The 18,355-nt window shown below is 39.0% G+C and overlaps 1 long non-coding RNA gene across 1 annotated transcript in view; it reads right to left on the reverse strand.

Annotated features, from left to right (window-relative positions):
• LOC125099702 (uncharacterized) overlaps positions 1–18,355 on the reverse strand; it is a 268,859-nt gene that overhangs the window by 175,912 nt on the left and 74,592 nt on the right. Inside the window, exon 4 of the long non-coding RNA XR_007127328.1 lies at positions 9,988–10,134. This is a non-coding gene — a long non-coding RNA (uncharacterized LOC125099702). The remainder of the gene's footprint in view (positions 1–9,987; positions 10,135–18,355) is intronic.

Genomic DNA, 18,355 nt, shown 5'->3' on the forward strand with positions numbered 1-18,355 from the left:
CTGCCTGCACTGTTTCCATTCCATGTCCATTTATTCATTCAACAATAACTTGGTGAGTGTCACTACTCTAGGTGCTGGGGCTCTAGCAGTGAACAAAACTAATAAGGCCCCCAGCCTCAGGAGCTTACACCTAGCATACTCTCCTGATAATCTCTATCTCCCTGACTACAGAGCTGTCCCTCTGATCTTTTCTACCAGCTACCTGGGCCCTGTATCCCCATCAAAGCTCTTGCTTATGGGAGCCCAGGACTTGACAGCCTTTCAATGGGAACCTGAAAGACACATTTCTTCTGTAGGAAGTAGCATCTGTAACAACTCTTAACAGTTACTGGTAGCCATTTTGCCCATAATTGACAACTGCCTAACACACAGTTATGGGCACATTCACTGGAGGTAGACATTTGACACACGTACCTTGCTTGCATACTGTTAATGTATATGTTCCTCACACTTTACATGAAGTCTTAATAAATCATATTTTACTAGTTGATAGACATTCTGATGTGAGATGTGACTTATCCTACCCAATATCCAACTGGACTTGGGCCATGCAGATCGGTAAAATACAAGCAATTCACTTACATAAAAATTGGCTAAGAGCGTCTCAAATGCATTACATTCCTAAGGTGATTTGTCTCCCCTCCTTGGCTCATCTTTATTCTTGCACAAAGTCTAAGTGAGAGGAAAACTCATGCTTCCTACTTCACTGCAGCGAGAAAAATAAGTATGTTGTGAAAAAAAATGATCACAAAACAGCACTTCTTTACTCTGCCCCAATCAGCGTCTGTTACTCCCAAGAAGTATGAAAATTCTCAAAAACTGTTTTTTCTGTGTTCCACAAGAAACCTCTCTTCTCCTGGTCCTTCTCTTCTCCTGTCCTAGATTCACACCCACTGTGAAATTGTTGGCCAACTCTGATGACCACTGAAGGCCCAAGGTCCCATACCGAGGCTGTACAACCCTGAGCCGAGAATGCTATCTCCTGAAGCTGCTAGGCCCCTGTCTGGCAAAGCCGCTGCAGCTATTACACAGGAACCAGGAATGAGTCTGAGTGTTAGGGACTAATTTCAGGAGGGGCCACAATGTCACCCCTCTTCTCTAGGACTGCTTGCCTATTCTTTCTGCAAATGAAATTTTGCTCAGGATACTCATAAACACAGCATATCCCCTACCTCCTTTTTGCAAATTTTTCAGACCTATTCACGTGGGCCTGAATGCTGGGTGAGCTTAGTTTAGGCTTCAGCTAAAACTCCTGATTTAAGGGTATCCTAGGAAAACTAGTTTGCAGCCCAGGTTAACCCATGTGCTTCCATAATAACAGTTATTTGAGAAAGTCACCAGAAAACCTCAGAAGTCACCAGAAAACCTCCAGAAAGTCACTGGAAAACCCCAACTGGCAAAAGCTTACGGACCAAAAACTGGATTCATTCATTAATCCCACTTAAACTTATTGACAAAAACCTATTTCCTTCCTTCTACATTTTCATTTCTGTCATTAAGTTTTTGAATCAGAGATAAAGGGTTTTATCACCTTATTCAGCAGACTAATTTTTAGAAAGCCTCTGAAAAATATAATGACATGTTCGGCCCATTATAAAGAGGAGAACCTTTGTTTTAGAGAAACAGGGTTTTTTGGCTGCCAGGAATGAAACTACTAAGTTGATGTTTAGCCGTGATTTTAAAACAACAACATATGCTTCTTTTCTGTGATTCAGAGATTAAAGAGGATGTTTTAAAAAGATTTTATTTATTTATGTATGTATTTGAGAAAGAGAGAGAGAGAAGCAGACTCGCCACTGAGCAGAAGGCCCAACATGGGTCTCCATCCCAGGACCCTAAGATCATGACCTGAGCCAAAGGCAGATGCTTAACCAACTGAGCCACCCAGGCACCCCTGAGATTAAAGAGGGTTTTAATGAAATAGGTAAGACTGAAAATTCAAGCTACATTCATGGCTTTTCTTTTACCCTGCTTCCTTATTACTTGAGTGTATTCTATTTATTTCCCTAAGATTACATTTTATAAGACATATTTGTTTTTCATAAAAGATACATGTTGCATTAAATATACTTCAAGATAAGATAAATTGATTAAGACAGTTAAAATATATAACCCAAAGCTATGAGAAAGAAAATTATGGGAGTAGTAGATTCAAAATCAAGGTGATTGTGGTATTTTAAGTAGACAAAACAAAACAAAATAGAAACAAAAACAAGGAAAAAACAAAACAAAACAAAACCCATAAAACCAGAGATACACATTGGCACTGTATTAAGCAACAAATAGAATAATAGATTGACAATTGTGCATTTTCTTTGCCCACTTTGCCCACTCACTTTGCCCTAACAAGTGAATTCATAAAAGGAATTTGTAATTTATATGCTATCTTGACCTAAAAGATTTTTTTTTTTAATCAGTCCTTATAGGCTCAGAACATTTCCCGACTGGTAAACATACATGTTCATTTTAGATAATGAATTAATAAATATATCTGGAAGTATCAGAAAGTAGAAATAAATCTGGGAAAAAATGGATTAAAAGGTTGTAAAACATTTATATCGGTTATTTCAGACTAGAGGAAGGGTAATTGTTTTCTTTATATATTTTTTTCTTACTATGTGATTTTCTATAGAAAACCTATTTTACATTAGAGAAAAGCTTAAAGAGAAGGAGGAGAAGGACTAGGAAAACATCTGCCCAAGCCCACGTGTACATTTGTGCCTTTCCTTTGGTAGAACACTGCGCTAACTAGCCAACTAGAAACTGGTCCGCTTAAGCTCAACGTACTCAGGTGTCGATCCTGCATGCTCCGTGGAATTAGGGAGAATGGTACACACCTAGGAGCCAGGCTAACCAGGCAGACTGTTCTCTAGTTTTTTACACTGACGAGCAACAGCTGAGTATTGTCCTTTTTCATGAACAGAAGATGACAGTCCCCTTTAGAATGCAGCAAGCGAAGTGTGGCTTCAAGTCTGACTACCTTTAAGGAGAGAAGGTCACAATGCCAGGATGGACCATGATAAGAAAAGAGCAATATTTAAAAGCAGTAAATATCTTCCCCAGAATTTTGGACTTAATGGTAGGCTTTTCTGTGCATAAAGATCTATGTATTGCCTTTTAGAACACTTCCATTTTTATATTATATTCTATCTATGAGCTAGAGTTCAAAATACAGCCCCATGGCTCATGAGTCTTATTTTCCTGCCTCCAAGTAAAAAAGGAAAAAATGGTGCCATTTAATGCCTATGAAAAGAAAAAAAAAAAAAAAAACTCTGTATGTACAGGTATGTTCAATATACATATAAATAGGATATCAGACTAGAAAAGATAGAAGATTATCTCAGGGGTATCCAGACATTAATGAAAGCCAATTTGCAATTAGGTGATCAACATAAGAGCCAGTGGTAACAAGCAATGTGTTCTTATTCCAAACATCTTTGCTACAAATTGCTGCTAAAAGCTTCTCCCTGCATTTTCTTTGTCTTTCCAAGGCATGATGATGATATAAGATAATTCACAGTAACTGCAGAGTGCTGCATGTCATTTCACGCAGGCCGTTTAGTAACTATGTCAGGCAACCACACAGCAAACCCTTTTAATTACAAGATGTAACAGCTTTCATTACCCTGCTTCGGGCTCTCTAGTTAACCTTGAACTAAAGGTTCATCCTTAAAGCTTTCATTTGTCCCCAGGTGGGCTCTGTCAAGATGCCAGGGCTATAGGGACTCTGGCTGTAGGCTCCCGGAGCTTCAGAAACATGAGAATGCTCCCTCATCTCTCTGCTGGGTACCACAGACTGGGCTGCAAATGCTGCTTGGATCCACTGGGTTCTGCTTATCAACACACCACATTCGGTTACTTGTGGACTCCAGGAAGCCAGTAGAAATTTAATTGTTGATGACTCAGCCCCCACTGAGGAAGAATAAACAGAGCTTCCCTAACAGCTCATTTAAGCAAATACATGCGTACCTACATATATTCATTGTCAGTAATACCGAGTTTGGGGTTACTCTCCCCTCTAGCATTCTTTCTGATTCTTCCTCTTTAGAGAATGGTGACTCATGTAGCCATGTGTGGCTAAGAATAATGCATCTGCTGCATTTAGCTACTGAGAATCGTACACCTGCTAAGGTCTACTTGTGCCCTCTTTTTTTCTCATCATCTTAGTCACATGTTATCTGCTGGAGTCCTCTACGCTGGGGCTGTTCCATTTTCTACCCTAGTATGTGTCAGGGCTATTAGTTCCTTTAGCAAGGTTGACGTGCTCATTCCCTGTGCATAGTCAGTATCTTTGATGGTAACTACTCAGAAGTCAATTTCCAAATACACATAACAAATTGTATTTATGGTTCTTGCCATTGTTCTTCCTAATTTGCTAGGGAAGAGATACCGAGAGACTTGTAGAGAGAGACTCTCCAAGGCCCTCTGTGAATGACTGCCTTCAGGTGCCCTGGCATTTGACAATGGGAGAATGACTGCCTTCGGGGCAGTACTATGGGGAGTAGTACTATGGACTGTACTATGGGGAGAAACTGGATCCTGTTGTGCAAAAATGGATCACCTCACTGGGAGCTTTCTGTAGCTACAACTACCAGAGGCCTGTTGCTTAACCATTTCATGACCACATACATGTAGGCCACCATAGTTAGGTGGAAAAGAAACCTCCATCTTTTTTTTTCTCCCTTTCTTTCCATGGGGCTTAGGGGTATGGGCAGTGACAGAGAGTACAAGTGGAATGTTTTGATCCACATTAGAAAAGTTTTATTTTATTTAAAAGCTGCATTATAAAAGTTAAAATATTTCACATGGCAGAGAAATAACAATGTGATTTTCTTGACTCTAAAAAGTCTCAATATTTCTTGTTTTCATAAAGGCTGATAGGTAACAATACCCTGCCTTGGAGTCCTGAGTTCAAGAGACATCCCAACAAACATGTCCTCATCTACTTCTCCTTCAGCACCAAATTCTTCCCAATGGTACTCTTCTCCCAACTTCCTGTCTTGTTTTAATACTCCCCTGGCCCGAATTTAGAGAGTCTTCCTCGGCTCCTATTCACAGGCCCACACCCCCCCACACACACACACCCACACCTTATCAGGCAGCAAAATGCTGTATTTTTTTAACTGTAAGATAGTAAAGATATATTCAGTTAAATACCTAGTGTAAATTACATATTTACCCACAAAACGACAGGGATTTGTTTGAGCTGGAATTATTTTACATCAGCAAAGTAACTTATTATCCCAGGATTATTAAAACATTCCACTGGCTCTTGATGGCATCAGAAAAAATTCCTGAACATGAATTGTAGATCAGACTTAAATTTAAAATGTCCATCACATAACTGACCTTGCATGTGGGTGTAGTAACAAAGATCTCCAACTGAAAGCAGTAAAATTTTATAGATCTGCTCATTTGCTGCTTCTTATCACAAACGGGACAATAATGTGACTTTGAGCCCCAGATGATTATCAACCGTTTGTTACAATCTGAATGCATTATAATGGGAAAAATAATAACCTCCGATGGAACATTTTTCATTTTTCTTTGCTTGGTTAAACCCAGTTTGCTTCATTAACAAAATCTTTGGAATTATGGAATCACAGTAGAGAGACTGGGAATCACCACTATTGCTGACCCACAAAATAGCTCATGTCTATCACAAGTTCAATTGCAATTGCCCTAGTTGACTTCCTTTCCTTTTACTTGACTGTCATGGAAGACTTCTTACTAGGCTTCCATCCTTTTGCCTCTCCTGGTTACATACACTTCTAGTCAATCTTGATAAAAAATTTTCAACACATCTCTATTAAACATCCTGAGTATGAAATTCCTTGCCCTGGCATTTAAGCCCTCTGAAACCTATCTGCAACCTGTATGCTAAGCCTGAACTCCCATTACTGTGGGACTCCCACAAAATGTGTCAGTGAAGCTGTACTGATTGCTACTATTCATCATAGCGGTTAGACATCATCTTCTGGGTTGTGGACTCCATGAGTTCAAATCCTGACTCAGCTGTTTATTGGCTATGATGGCAAGCAAGCCCTTTAACCTCTTTGAACCTCATCTCCTCATTGGCAAAATTAAGAAAGCTCAAAATAGGGCGCCTGGGTGGCTCAGTGGGTTAAGCCTCTGCCTTTGACTCAGGTCATGATCTCAGGATCCTGGGATTGAGCCCTACATCAGACTCTCTACTCAGCAGGGAGCCTGCTTCCTCCCCCTCCTCTGCCTACATCTCTGCCTACTGTGGTCTCTCTCTGCCAAATAAATAAATAAAATCTTAAAAAAAAAAAAAGCAAGCTCAAAACATTAGGCATCTTTATTATTATTTTAAGTGCCCTTCAGTTCTTGCCTCTCCAATATGCTCATCTCTTTCTCTGGGAGAAAGCTTCTCCATTCTTCTTCAGACTTTGTAGGGTCATCGTTCTCCAAGCACTGTCTCTGAAAAAGCACTATGAGAATCACCTGGAAACTTATTAGAAATAAAAATTTTCAGGCTCCACCTTAGACATCCTGAATGGAAAATGTTGAGTATGGTGCCTAGCAATTTGTATTTTAACACATCCTCAGATGATCCTGAAGCACAGTCAATTTAGAGAATCCAGATGTATATCAAATGCTATCACTAAGTTTTTTCTTATCCCTCCCAGGGAGCCTGACCTCTCCTGCCATTCAAACCCTGAGCACTTTGCATTCTCCCTTGGCATTTACCTTCTTTGCATTGTATTAACTAAATGTGTGTGTTCACCTTGTTTTCCCCCTTAACCTTGCCAAGTTGTGAACATTTTACCAGGAAGAATTTTGCTCACTAATCTTCAAATAGGAAGCAGGGCTTAACAAAGTTTCTTTCAAATATTTGTTTGGCTGAATTGAGTTAAATTATCTTAGTGCTCAAGGTATTAGAGACTGAATGAAGAACTCAAAATAGAAAGAAAACTTTCTTTTTAATAACTGTTAAGAAGTTCCCTGCTGGAAAATAGAGCAGCAACGCAGATTAAATGCTTCAAGTTCTTACTGGAAGCGGAGTTTCAAGATATGCAGAGGAATAAAACTTCTAACTTTGCAATCACCTCCTCATTCCTTGTTCTGTAGTGTGAGCCATTTTTCAAACATAATTTTCTAGATGCATGATGATGACTGGGTTAATGTAATATCAAGGTTTGAGGCAAAATGAATGTGCAAGCTGATATTTCCAGGTAAGTGCTTTCTGTTTTATCTGCTTATTAAAAAAGCATATATAGTTTTATTTGTGTTTCCCACTTTGCTGAAGTAACTTTGAACTTAGGAAAGAAGCCAAGCCTGCCTACTGAATTACAAATCCAGTTAAAACATGCATAGTCTCTATAGTTTCTGGGTGCATGGAGTTTGTCATATACAAAAAAAAAGAGAGAGTCCTATTTGCTATAATTTCACTCACTCATTAGTACCAAAATGCAATTTTGAAAAAGAAAAAACTAGTAGCTACCTAGACTTTTTCAAATTATGTGTGCAGAGTTATATATATATATATATATATATATATATATATATATGAAATGATTATGAACAGAATAGTCTTTGATTGGATACTAGCTATCCTCTGATAGTGGGGCAATCATTGAGCACAGCCTAATTTTCAAGCAGTTTTTAAGTTAGTGTGACTTTTAAAGAATGTAAAATGAACCCACTGCTATTGGTGAAAACTTGATTTCTTTAGATCTAGTGCTTTTAGCTGTGCTAGTTACTTTCCTTGGAGGCAGCTTTAACAAATGGATACACAGCCTGAACTCTTACGTAATCAAAAGCAGTGGTAACCTCCAGTTCTAACTGCATCTAGGAGATTGTTGGTTTTCTCCCCTTTGACAGAGGTTCACGTGCTGCTGCCCTGTCACATGGGAGGGACAGACTATCTGAAGCAAAATGCAGGTCTCTCCCATCTTTCAAACTTCTTCACCACCTTAGTACCTAACTTCCTTCACTCATCATTTGAGGAAAAAAAAAAAATAGCCACTTTAAAGTGTAAAGAGGTGCTGAGTTACAGATGAGCCCGTGCAATATGACTTTTAACAGGTACTTTTTCTTTTTTTTTTTTTAAGGAGTTATTTATTTTACAGAGAAACAGAGAGACTGTGAGTGGGGGGAGGGGCAGAGGGAGAGAATCTCCAAGCAGACTTCCTGCTGAGCCTGGAGCCCATATGTGAGCCTCCATCTCATGACCCATGAGATCATGACCTGAGCTGAAACCAAGATTTGGACACTCAACCAACGGAGTCACCCAGGCACCCCTACTTTTTTCTTTTTTATCCTATTTCTGAAGTCCTCAGCTTTAAAGATTATTCTAAAAGGGTCTAGAAAGCTCTTGGAAAATTCCCAGAGACACCTAAAATGTTCTCAGACAACTCTGCTTATTGTGGCTGGTTATGCATCAAGATGAGAGCAGAGATTTCAGAGAAGGCCTGCTCCTGAGTCACAGAATGAATAATCAGCACACAAAACTCTCTTCACCTGCTAGTAAAAGCCAAACAAAATTAACGATTCCAGAATATCCTCACCCTCAGTATAGGGACACCCAGTTTTCTTTAAAAAAAAAAAAAAAGAGGGAAGAGGGGTGGCATGAGGGTAGGAAGGAAGGTAGGTCATGAAATAACAACAGCTTTCTTATGAGAAAGAACACGCCAGAAAATACAAACACCATCAGAGAGATCTAAGAAGAAAAACAGAGGACAAGAGCAGAGACCAACCTTGAAAACAAGACAAGGTTCTTATAAGTGAAATGAGCCAGACACAATAGTGGGAATATTGTAGGATTCCACTGAATATCTACAGGCACCTAGAAATGGCCATTCATTGAGACAGAAAGTAAAAAAGGTGTCATTGGGGACTGGTGGGAGAGGAGAATGCAGTGTTTAATGGGCACAGGGTTTCTTTGGAATGATGAAAATTTTGGGAAATGGGTATTGATGAGGGTAGCACAACACTGTAAATGTACTTATGCCACCTAATTATACCCTTGAAATTGGTTACAAGGGTAAACTTTGCTATGCACATATTTCCACAGTAAAATATATATACATACAATGAAAACAAGCAAATGCAAAAAGCAAGCATGAGACACCATGTGACACAAAATGACTGATGCTACCTTGTCATGAACCTAGAGAAACGAAAAAAGAATTTTCAGAATAAAAGGAATTCAACTAGATTCTCATCTGTGAGGATGATATCATGTTTTCCATTGAGGAAAAAATAATAGACGATCAAATAACAGAAGAGAAGAACACCCAGGACTGAGTAGTGCTGTTTCTGAGATGGAGAGGAGATAAATAGAACAGGTTATAATATCCTGTCTATGTATGATCGGTTTACTAAAGTTACTGTATTCCTTAGGCTATCATCCTTACTTGTGAAGAGGAAAAACAAGGAAGAAAGAGCCTGTCCCTGATAAACAGCTAGTTGGCTGGAGGGGATGAGAGTCTTTTCCACCAAGTCCAGGGATATGGCATTGGAACACAAATGATGAAACTGTTTAAAGGCCAATAGAAAGGCAATAAAGGACAAAATTAGAAAATATGGCCCTGTATGGTTTGTCCAACACTTGAAAGATTCAGTCATTTCATAATTCACACATCTTCAGACACATTTTAAGGGCTCAGCATCTAGCAAGAGAAAGTGATTGGCAGGCATGCTCTGGGATCACAGAAAAGGATTCACTTTGTTAATAAATGTAATTTGCTATAAAAATACCTCTACTGTATATATCACCGCAGCATTTCTTCAAGGGTGACTGCCTGACCAGCAGCAAGGGCATGTCCAGGAGACCAGCTGGAGAGGCCAATTCCGGAGTTCCAACCAGAACAACTACGTCAGAAACTCTGGGAGTGGGGCTAGCAATCTGTGCTGTGATAAACTGGACAGGTGATTCCAATGCTACATTTTGCAAATCCCCACTTTAGGAAAGAATTGGAGCCCAGGTAGTTGCCTGCAGGTGATTAACCAAACTGAACTGACCTGAGGGAGGACCATGGGCAGGTCTCTGGCAGGAGGCAGCTGCTCAAGAAAGAGGGAAACGCACTACAGCCTGTGGGCGTGTATGTTCTTCTCCTTTTCCTGGAGGAGTTCTTAACTTGCTTCAGGGGAACTAGGTGTCTTCTGCATCTGTGAGTAAAGCAAAGCTGTCAGAGTTCTGGATGGTGATTTTGCCCATAACACAGGCACAGAGACTCTTCCTAATTTCAGAATACCTGCCTCTTCTGTCCCTCTGCATTTCTCCCTATTAGAAATGTATCTGCAATTTATTGTGTAGATTTCTTCAAATCCTTCTGAATGTACATTCATAGCTCATGACTGTCCAAAAGACTTTTTGAGTTAGACCCACTTGTTATGACGATCCAAGAATTTCTACATCACAGCGGCTCATTTGGAGGTTTAAGAAGTCTCATTAGATGTGTGGGAACTTTTTGCTTGGTTTGTGTGCTTTTGTTTGTTTGTTTCTGTCTTTGCTCTTTTTTTCTGTCATGGAATGTCTGGAACCAAAGACCATATTAAGCTGATAATAAAGCCCTCTGTCTATATTTAGGCGTAAAAAAAAAAAAAAAAAAAAAAAAAAAAACCTTAACCTCAAATGCTGTCAAGTGATAATATTTTTTAAGTCCATGCAGCTATATTTCTTTTATAACATCTTGAGTGAACATTAAAACTTTTCCTATGTGTCAGTGCCTGGGCGGCTCAGTTGGTTAAAGCCTCTGCCTTAGGCTCTGGTCATGATCCCAGGGGTCCTGGGATCGAGCCCCATATCGGGCTCTCTGCTCAGCAGGGAGCCTGCTTCCCCCACCCCTCTCTCTGCCTGCCTCTCTGCCTACTTGTGATCTCTCTCTATCAAATAAATAAATAAAATCTTTAAAAAACAAAACAAAACAAAAAACTTTTCCTATGTGTCAAAAGCATTCTCCCTTTTCTCAAACTGGACTGAGAGTCTAACTTAATTCTATATCGTTATGCCGGCAGCCTGTCCCTCACCCCTGCTGCCAGCCTGCCACCTTCCCTGGTGGGCAGGCAGCTTTCAGAAAGAACAAGATTCCCCTCTCTTCCTTGGTTCAGGGCCTATTTCCCAAAGCATTTATGTCCCGCCTCACTTCCTAACGTCCTGTCCTGTGCGATTGCCTCTTCTCTGGAGCCTGACATGAATTTCCAAACTGACATTACCGTGGTAATGTAAGGGAGGAAAAATTCTCCTCTACCCCTTTAGGATCTCTGGCTGGGCTTAAGAATTAAATAGATACAAGGCAGATTGATCAGAGAAAAGCATGTAAATTTTATTAGAAACTGACAAATGCATGCAGGGTGGGAGAGTGGACTTCACGAGACAATAAGAAGCTGAAGAAGTGACTGGAGCAGAAAGCATTTATACCTTTTGGACAAAGAAATGGTAAGTTGTGGAAAATAATAAGACAATGTGGTCTGAGCTAGAGGCAGTACGTTGTGGAAGTACAAGGAGAGACAGGGAGAAGTCTCTCTCTTATCATCTCTTATCATCTCAGATAAGATGAGCTTATCTGAGTCCGTTTGTTTGCACAGCTCCATTTCAGTGTTAATTTCCAGCCTCTGTCCCTCAGAGATGGTTTGTCTCTTCCTGCTACAGGGAAGATAACTTTTTCATGGCCTGTTTTTTAGGTGGCTTGGTCAGTTAAGAGTCTGCCCTTGTCTCGGGTTATGATCCCAACATTCTGGGATCGAGTCCTGTGTTGGGCTTCCAGCTCAGCCAGGAGTTTGCTTCTCCCTCTCCCTCTGCCTCTCCCCCATGGGTCATGCACTCTCTTGTTCCCTCTCAATAGATTTTTTTTTTAATCTTAAAAATAAAAGAAATAAGAAAAGGCTAAGTCAGAGAGCTCTTCCTGCATCTGCTGTTTTCAGGTGCCTTCAGCTCAAAACAATCCAGATTCCAAAATGGCATATTTGGGGGTAGCATGTCCTAAACTCCTTCAGATACTCCTAACATCCTGCCATAATTTGCACAGGTCCCTTGCATTATGCCTATTTCTGGGAGCTCTTGGTAACAACTGCAAAGGATCTAAGAAACAGCCCAGCATTTCTACCAGTCTCAAGAAAAGCTAGCATTTCTACCAGTCTTCTCAACAGAACAGGCATCTGGCATCAGGTTTTGAGTCACACCATTTAAAAAAATAGTTAAATGGAGGTTTTCAATGCAGTTTAAGTGATGGCCCCTCCAAAAATAAAAACACAGATATTGACTCTATGCTAGTGCCTGCTGCTGGCTAAACTCTGAATGCCCAGCTGCCCATCTAAGGATTTTTTGACTATGGAGTTTATTCTTAATGGCAAAGGTAGTACACACAACACTCTAATTAGACCTTTTATTAAGGCATGGAGCATTGCTGAGCCAATGAAATTTAGAAGGGAGGAAACACCACTTCCAAAACTTTGGTAGAAAGGGACGTCATTTTTTAATAAGTCATGAAAATATGCATTGACTCTTGGAGTCAGGGATTCAAGGAAATAAGGTAGCCTAAATAAAGAGGATTAGCTGGTGAGCCAAATGGAAAATTTAATGCACTTTTTCCTCCTTCTTATTTTATTTTAGTTTGACCTCCTTGGAATCTATGTTTGTGAAGAACCAGGGGTTTTATGTGTGCAACAATAACATTTTTATGTCCCCATTGCCGAGTATAGGAGCCAATACTCCGGCTCTGTGTACCACTAAAAGTTCCAATGTTTGTGAATTGTTCTGCTCAACTCAAAAGTAACACTAATGAAAAAAAGAACAACAGTAATAATGACATACAATGCTAGGCTAAGCTACAGCAATAAAAAAAAAAACCCAAGTCACAATGCCTTAACACAATTTTATTTCATGTTCACACAAAATCCAATACAGTCCAGAAGTTCTGTGAAGTTCTGCTTTGATAGTGATGCAGGGATTCAGGCTCCTTGAGTATTCTAGCTACACCATCATCAAGGGCAGAATACAGAAAATGTATTGGCTTTTAACTGTCTTGGCCCATAAATGTCACTTCTACCCTCACATTTCATTAGTCAGATGTAGTCACATGATGCCAACCATCCCGCAAGGTAGGCTAGGAAGCATAAAAGAACTGAAAAATATTTCATGAGCATGTCCCACAAGAAGGGATGATTTACTGACCAATCCTATCTATAGTCCAAGCCCTGTGCAGGTTAATTTATATGTTATTATGTCAGATCCTTAAAATGACCTTTCAAGATCTCTGTTATTAATTTCATTTTATAAAAGAGTAAACCAAGGCTCACAAAAATTAACTAATAACTTGCATTACCTTGGATTCTCACAGAAACCTTTATTTTTTTTTAAGATTTTATCTATTTATTTATTTTTCAGAGAGAGGATGAGAGAGAGCACAAGCAGGGAGAGCTGCACACAGAGCAGGCAGGGAGAAGCAGGCTCCTGGCTGAGCAAAGAGCCCCATGCGGGACTCAATCCCAGGAGCCTGGGATCATGACCAGAGCTGAAGGCAGATGATTAATCAACTGAGCCACCCAGGCATCCCTTACAGAAACCTTTAAAGGTATGGATTATTAATTCTAATTTACAAGTGCGACTCAGAAACGTAAATGAATTTTCCAAAAGCCAGATCACGAAAGTGGGATTTGAACCCTGAAAATGGGCCCATCTCCCTGCTTCTCCACATGATGTGTAGGAAATATAATGCTAGGCTCTGGGAATACCAGAAACAAAAGGAGGGGGAAAGAGATGTTTACTCCTGCTACCATGATTGCAGATCCTGCCATCCACACTACACTCTGGTGCCTCTAGGGGTTATTTACACCTGGACCAGAGATATAAAGAACAGTATTTCCAAAAGGAAAAAGCCCAGGCACTTGGCCAGACTCAGGTTTTCTTTGAAGTTAATAGCATATACAGTTCACAACCCTCACTTCCATAGGTACCTTCCAAGGCTCTGGGAGGGATGCCAGCAATTTGCTCAGAGGATTTTATATTTCTGTAAAATATAAAAACATGACATCTTCTAACAGTGGTTAATTAAGACCATTGTCTGTTTCCACTCCTTTGTCCCACCGGTCACTTAAACTTTTCATTTTGATGGTGGTAACTTGCCTGTAGGCATGTTTACTCTCCAATTAAGGAGAAATTGAATAGAGTATAAATACAATTACTCTGGCTTCAGTGAGATATGTTCATGGATTCACAATCACTTCTGTGTATAAATATGACTGCAAGCCATCCCCAGGTAAGAAACCGCTTTCGGGAATATTGCTAATGTTTCCTGTGCTTACTGGCATCACAACACATATGTACAGAGCTAGAGGTTATATTGTGACATAATGTGTCCTCTAGCACCCTGCAACAGAAGGACGTGGGTGAAGAAGGAAATCTCTGTGGAAAAACATCCCAGTCAGCAGACTTGTAAAATTGGGGGTGGAAGTTGCAGGTCCCATAAGTGACTAATCAAAGTAGAAGTTTTCTTTCTGTTAAGCATATACTCAGTAAGGCAGCATATACAATTATAAACACACTATATATTTTTTTTCCTTTCAATGGCAACTTCATGAAATAAAGTTTATTGAAATTTTTGCATTTGGAGGAATGCTGCAGAGAGTGCCTATGATAATGAAACTTTTAGAGTTTTCCTAAATTTGACAACAACCTATAACTTTCGCGACTAAAACTGGTTTGTGGAAATAAACATCTGTAAACACACAATGATAAAAAAAAAAATTTTTCAATAAACCATTCTAGTGATTAACAAAGATTATTTTAACCTATTTTCTCTACAAAAAAATGATACAAAAATTTTAAATTTGTTGATATGAGAAGAGGTAATCGAAGAGCATACACCCAAAAATACTGGGGAAAGGGCAAAATAATTTCCAGTACTTGATTTAATTTGAGGCACTTGTCAGCTCTTAAATTTTACATGTATATGATTTCTTTTTTCTAAATATATATTCATTTTCATATGTACTTCCTTTTTTTTCTTAAAGAGTCCTGCAATTATGTCCCTGTTATAGACTGAACATGTCTCCCACCAAATTAGTATGTTGAGATCCTAATTTCCAGTTGGGAGAAAGAGCCTTTGGGAGGTGATTAGGTCTTGAGTGTGGAGCCATCATGAATGGGATTAGTGCCCTTATAAGAGAGACCCCAGAGAGCTCCCTTGCCCTGTCCATCATGTGAGGATGTAATGACAACATAGCCATCTATGAACCAGAAAGAAGGCCTATGGCAGGTGCCTCAATCATGAACTTCCCAGCCTCTGAAACTGTGAGATATAAATTTCTGTTGCTAATAAGCCACTCAGTCGATGGTATTCTGTTATAGAGGTCTCAACAGACCGAGATAGTCCCTGCTCAAACCTGGATACACATCAGCAGATAAAATGCCCATCTTCCTGACCCAGCAGGCCTTCAATTGTTGTAACATTTGAAAACCATGAAAAAATAAAATAATAAAGGATCTGGATGGCAATCATGTAGTTAGTTCACATGCAGCCACTTCAAAGCAAAGTGAGTTTTTGATGTTCTAAATTATTCATCCCTGGAGATAAGTGTATAATCTGCAAAGATATGTGGATTTGAAAATCCCCTGGCAAAGATAAAGAACAGAGTCTCTGAATTGTTCCTAGCTATATCTCTATGCAGATTTTATTTATCAATCATCATTACTATTCATCTTTAAAGGACACTTATGGCTAAATTCAGCCAGGGAATAAAAGTCCTTGGATAAAAGTGGCCTTCATAGAACTAAGAAAGACGTCCTTCTGATCCAGTCTACACAAAATAAAATAATTTAAACTCTCTAAGGAGAATTAGAGTTTCTATCTGGCACAAAGTGAAGTCACTCTCTTGTTAGTGGGTATAGGATACCTTTAATCACCAAGATATACAAAGAAATTGGACAGTTCCCAGGAAATCAGGGGGGAACTTAATACTAATGATATGAAGCTTAATAAATAATGTGAATGCTTATACTTAATAAATACCTGATGGATTTTTCTTTTAAAAACTGTTGCTAATATCACAAACATCCTCAAAAGTTCGGCTTGGAAGGCAGAAATAGCATTTCTCATGTTGAACGTTTTTAATAGCATGAAGAGGAAAATGAAACTAAAATAAGACATTGTACTTATCATTTTTTCTTGGAATATCTCAAAACATGTTACAGAAATTTATTCTGTAACCCTTAAGTTCTACACAATTTTGAATTAATGCCACTATTTATTAGCTGGGCAATCTGTGTGTGGCCTAGAGAGACAAAGTGATTGTTGAAGGCTAAAGTAGCAAATCAAGCATAAAATTAAGGAAGGGAAGATATAATAAAGGCTAGAATCCTGAGCACAAATTCCCAGACTGATCTATTCTAGCAAGTTTCTTCCTAACACAAATGATTCTGTTTCTTCTTAAGAAGACACTAAGGTTCTATTTTCTTTAAACTAATATAGTTTCAGAGATGATTTAATGGTCAATCTGAAAGTCATTCAAGTGGATCTAATAATATTCCAACAGATCTAAACACATTATGAACTATAGATAATTTTAAAGAATCTGATTCACAGAAAATGTATAGAACAACAAATCGATTGAGACTATGTTTATGGTAGATAATCCATATTGTATAAATACAGTCCTATTTACACTTTGTATCTCCTCCAAATTCTTTTTCACTCAAATCCTAGGAAACAAACAAAAATCTCAAACTAAATAAATAAAATCCCAGAATCTTTTTTTTTTAATCTGTAAAGGATTTTAGAAGTCATCTAATTAGCCTTCAACTTTCTTGTTCTACAGACACAGAAGTTTAAATGATTGATGTGTCTGAAATAGTCATTTCATCAGAGGCAGAGTTAGGACCAGAAAACAAATCTCCATTTCTACTACCACAGGACCATCACATGTCAAAATGCCTCTTCCCAAACCTCTGTCCACTCTCCCCCCAAAAAAAGGTAAAGAAAAAAAATTTTTATAGTGGATGAACATTTGAAAAATACTCCTAGGTTACATCAGAATTCCTAAAAGCCTGAATTTCTTAAATTGTGTGAATCCAAATAAAACTCATATTCCTAAGAGACAATGGAAATGTGATTTGGCTTTTAAGATTAGGGACCGTGTCAGCACAGGGGTGAAAGAGAAAATGAAGTGAAGGGGGAAGCTACAAAGAACCATATAGTCAGCAATGCTGTTTGAGCCATATGCTAGATGCAGAGGAAAAGGAAACGAAAAGCTTTGAAATGCAGCTGTCCCACTCCCTGCTATTTCCACTCAAACCCAACTATTTTTTCCACCAGGATCCAACACATGTGTGGTGACACATGGAAACAGGGTGAGCTCATGGACCCTGGGGAGTCCAGCATTCCTGGTGCAGCACCCTGGAAGCACAGGGCCACTCCCAAACTCTACCCTGCTTAACCCCCAAATGATAACTGTGAAAGAAGACCTAGTGATGGAAAAACCCACATGGCAGCAAAGCCAAGCCAAAAAATAACTCAGACACCTGACTTCCATTTATTAATGACACAGCGGACAATGGATCATTAAATCGAAAGCTACCCTAGTTGTAAAATATATTTGTTCGTTAAAATCAGAGCAACATACTCCTTTGGGGCAGTGGAAGATAATGGTACCAAAAGCTAGTCATTGCTGAAGACTGTACAAACATAGGGAAATCAGTTTTCCATCAGAGTTCCTTAGGTCAGTCTATTTTAGCAAAAGAAAACCTCTCGTCTGAGCACAGTGCGTGACAAAGCTTAATTCATGTGATGAAACGAAGCCTTCTTTTATTCCATCTTCTCTTCATGTTTGTACCTTTCTGACACTGCAGTATTAACATTTTAAATCAAATCTTTAAATAATCATTATGATGAGAAGAACATTATTGGGAATGCCAGGCTCACTAGATGACCTAAAGTGAGGTGGTTAGCTGCATTGTTTCCAATAATTTTGTTCTATGATATATCCTCCTCTTCCTAGGTATTTAGGTCTGGTTTGAATTAAAGTCTGCAGCATGCTCAGAGCTGTGAGAGTAACTGAAAGGACATGTTTACAGCTAGAAATCAAAAGGTTTCCTTGTAGTTTGTAGGATATAGCTTATTCACTTAATTACTTACCCATTTGATGACCATTTATTGGCATACCCTCCACTCCCATGCCCGATGCCAAGCACTGGGCTACATATACACATAAAACATGACCTACTTTCATCCCTGTTTCTGTCAAGCATTTACCTTACAATGCAGCATGATATTTAGCTGCTCTTTGCCTATTTCCTCTTAGGCTTATTTTAAGAACCAAATGAAATAACGTATGTAAAATGTTCATTGGGTAGTAGTTTTTCAAAAGCTCAACTTGAAAACATGACACACACATA

This window comes from Lutra lutra, chromosome 5, assembly GCF_902655055.1.
Source record: "Lutra lutra chromosome 5, mLutLut1.2, whole genome shotgun sequence".
NCBI lineage: Eukaryota > Metazoa > Chordata > Mammalia > Carnivora > Mustelidae > Lutra > Lutra lutra.